This window comes from Ictalurus punctatus, chromosome 7, assembly GCF_001660625.3.
Source record: "Ictalurus punctatus breed USDA103 chromosome 7, Coco_2.0, whole genome shotgun sequence".
In the NCBI taxonomy this organism is placed as follows: domain Eukaryota; kingdom Metazoa; phylum Chordata; class Actinopteri; order Siluriformes; family Ictaluridae; genus Ictalurus; species Ictalurus punctatus.
In genome coordinates this window covers 21,230,171-21,234,634 of record NC_030422.2, presented here as the reverse complement: position 1 = coordinate 21,234,634, position 4,464 = coordinate 21,230,171, and positions in this window count along the sequence as shown.

Below are 4,464 nucleotides of genomic sequence, written 5' to 3'. Positions count from 1 at the left end.
ATGAGTTTACTGGGAATGCATGGAGAAGCAGAGGAGAATTATCATGAAGTTTTTTGTTTGTTTGTTTGTTTTAAACCGCTTTGTTAAAGCGACTAGTGTAAAGGTTTGATGTAACTGAAACTAGAGAAGTACATAAGATAGTGTGTAAGAATGGGTGCGCAACTGAGGCAGCTAAACCACAAGGGAGAGGGAGTAACCCTAAGACCTATGAAGTGTGTGCGAGTCACCCTAGAGCAGTTCTCCTCTCTCTTTTGCATTTTACAGCTACCCCTTAACTGTAAAACATGTTTCATACAATTTCTCCAAACATAACCCAACCATTTATATATTAGGCTCATAATGCTACTTAAATGTGTACAGTAATATTTAGGCATTTTATTACAGCCAGATGTTTTAATTCCTGAAATTCTTTCTTTCATTCCAATTTGACAGTATTTAAAGGCGTACTTGTTTTTAAAGTTATTCAGGTTTAGATTAAACCCATTCAGTTCAACTGACCAATAACTATAGGAGCTCAATAATAAATATAACAACTTTGAAAGAGTTGTAACAGCACTGACAGAGTGAAAGGGAAAAAAATCAAATCAAATACCCCACTTTGACGACCATGCCCTAGAGTCCTTACAGTGTCCATGTTTGGGCGTACTTTCCTGCTTAGACGGCTATTTAATAAATGGATAGTCTCAGCAGCTAGTGACAACTGCTCCTTATTTACTATCTGCAAGGAAAGTCGATTACAAGAAGAACCATTTGACTCCAGCACAGAGTGTCTGTGCAGTTCCTTGGCATGAAATTGGACTCGCATACTATACAAGCTTTTTTGCTGAAAGACAGAGTAGCCTTAATTAAGGCAGTCAAGGAACTATTCAGTTCAATTCAGTTTTATTTGTATAGTGCTTTTAACAATGGACATTGTCTGAAAGCAGCTTTACAGGAACATATAAACACAGATTACCGATTTTAAGTGTGTGAATTTATCCCTATTTAGCAAGCAGGTGGCAAGGAACAACTCCCTAAGATGATATGAGGAGGAAACCTTGAGAGGAACCAGACTCAGAAGGGAACCCATCCTCATCTGGGTAACAACGGAGAGTGTGAAAGTAAAAGAAAGTTCATTATGGTTTTTATATGAAGTCTGTTTTGTTGAACTAATCCAATGTTCACCAAAGGAGACCTGAGTGCAAAACTGCATGTGGTAATTGCAGTCCCAAGAGCATAGTAGAAACCGTAGTCCCAGCAACCACACCGAGAATGTCCATGTGGAATTGAACTCCAAAACCATTTCCCTGGTACTTCAAGTGGTACCATCCTAAGCAATCTCCAGGCTGTAGTCGCCAGTTAATGAGAGCTCCATCCAGAGGTAGGGCATCAGGATGGATCAGGCACGTCTGGGGAGCAGAAAGGGTCAGGATCACTGGCATCTCCATAAAATCATGTGTGGCTCGACAGAAGGAGAGAGGGAGAGATTATTAGACATGCTTACTATTCCTTGATGGATAGAACTGTGTACTTTGCATAAAGAAAGTCTATTCATGGTAAGATTGAGTAAACAAAAATGTTTTCAGCGTAGACTTAAACACAGAGACTGTGTCTGAGTCCCGAACACTAATTGGAAGGTTGTTCCATAACTGTGGGGCTTTGTAAAAGAAAGCTCTTCCCCCTGCTGTAGCCTTCAGTATTCGAGGTAAAAACAAATAACCTGTACCTTTTGATCTAAGTAGGCAAGGCAGATCATAGAGGACCAAAAGTTCACTTAGATACTGTGGCGTGAGATCATTCAGTGCTTTATAGGTTGGTAGTGGTATTTTATAATCAATGCGAAATTTTACTGGTAGCCAATGCAGTGTGGATAAGATCAAGGTGATGTGGTCATAGTTTCTGCTTCTAGTAAAGACACTTGCAACTGCATTCTAGGCTAAATTCTGGAGTTTGTTTATGCTCCTACTGGAACATCCACAGGGCTCTATGGTGCGACCATATCACTCGCATGTGCAACTGAAAAGTACTTTTTGCGACTGTGAAAAAATATATTACTTGCACCAGTGCGAGTGACGTGTTCGGAGTCGTATAATACAATCAGAATAAAAACTACAACTCCAAAATGCATCTACACCGCGCAACAGTTACTTTCACAATGCTTTTCATCACCTCAATCAACCAAACAAGTGGGTAAATACTGCAGAGAAGCTATTATGATGACAAGAGTAACACTGTACATCATCTGCTTCTCTCAACTTCCCAATCTCACAAACCGCCATCTTTTATTGATCCCGCAAAATGACCCGAACCTGCGACTGTGACATGCTCGTGTAGCCATAGCGAGTAAATTAATAATAATGATAACTCTACAAGGTGGGTGTAATTCAAAATTCTTTATTAAATCATTCCTCACCAATCATAATCAAGAGTAGAAACTGTTCAGTCTGTAAACATACTGCTGCTGCTCTCTCTTCACCAACTCTAATAGACAGCACATTCACTTTATTTAAACTGACTGTTGCCAGATATCACTATCACTCCAGTTTTCATGTTTTGATTTAATCCTCCTAAAAACGCAATATTATCAGCAGACATGGGAACATCGTACTGTGGGAACCCATCTAAAAGGAACAACTGATAAACAAACAAATAAAAAAAACTAATAAAATGAAGAAAGAAAATGTGCTTAATTATAAATATTTAATTTAATATAAAAATGAATATAATAAATTCATAAAATATAAATAAAATAAGATGAAATGAGGTTTAATTACTATGGGTTGCATTTAAAATAAATTTGACATTAAGCTTAGTAAGCTATTTCCTTAGAAGGCTATTAGCCTTCTTTTTCCTAATATGGATCATGCTTGTGTTAGTCTACTTTGAATTAGGACTCTTTATTGTTTAAGATATTTAAAAATAAATATTTTATGCTTGTTTATTTCTCAATTAACCAACAGTAGTTCTCATTGATATTATTTTAATTCAATTAACAGTGACCATGAGCAGAGAGCTTACATTTAACTGTTTATGACAGACCTCCTGATTAAAGCTTTAAAAAAAAGATTGGTATCTGGATCAGTATCCATCGATCAACCTGACAAGAAATCGGTATCAGTAAAAAATCGGTAAAAATCCTGATCGGAGCATCAGTAATGAACACCATTAAACTAAAGCGCTTTGCATCTGTCAGATAAATGAACTCACCCATTCACATCCTATATGAGATTATTCAGATATATGCACAATATACGCAGAGCAGTTCAAGAGTTTGCTCCAGCCCAATAGTGTATCTTTAAATATATTTAAGAGGAGCAGACTTCAAAGATTGAATATTCAGTTTTTGTGTATTTGTTTACAAGGTGGAATAGCTGGTTGTTGTTTTTTTGCTTACAGTCTGTAAATTAACCCAAAATATTAAACTTAGTTTATCAGAAGGTAAATTAATTTGTCAAGGCTCACATGTTCCTAAATTCTGTCATAATTAACAAGCTCAAGTTTTCTCATGCCTACTTGTGCGTTATATTGTGACACATTTATGTTACCATGTCTAAAAAAAATTATTAAATACAACTGTACTCATAAATTTTTGACTGTACACCTAAATGCATCATGTAGTGAGATTATATTTCTTATCGTAGTAATATTTCTGAGATGAAAGAAGGCTATCCTAGTAATATTATCTACATGAGCATCAAATGAAAGACTGGAGTCAATAAATCACACCAAGGTCTTTTACTGCTGCAAATGATGAAACAGAAAGGCCATCCAGAGTTACTGTGTAATCCGAAAGCTTACTTCTAGCTACATGTGGTCCTAGTACAAGTACTTCTGTCTTGTCAGAATTAAGTAAAAGGAAGTTAATAATCATCTACCGTCTAATGTCTTTTACACATTCTTCAACTTTATGAAGTCATCTGGCTTTGCTGAAACATACAACTGTTTATCATCAGCATACCATTGGAAACTAATTCCATGTTTACAAACATGCGTGACAGAAGGAGAGAGGGAGTTAAAGAGAGGCCACTACAAGTGGCCACATATAGGCATATGCAGATTTTCTACATCTAGCGAAATTGGTGGTAGTAGCAACCCTAGTAATAAAATTAAGAATGCTGCATGACAGAATGGTTCACTGTTTCCTGAATGATCAGCACTTGTCAGCCTTATTTCAGAAGCATGATTCAGTAATGGTGACAGAAGCATGTACAGTTGCAATCAAAATTATTCAACCCCCATTGCAAATCAGGTTTACTGTCAAAATTGACAGACTTTCAGCTGTTTGCAATGAACACATTTTAAAAAACATTCACATATTTCCAGTGTAGATTGCTACTCATAGGCATTCTGTCCTCACTCTGTACCATATGTATCTTTTTGTCAGACTTGCAGCTGTCATTTCAACCTTACTGTGTACCTACCCGCAGAGGATGACCACTCTCTCATTACCTTCGTCTTATAAAACATTATAAACAATCAGACATT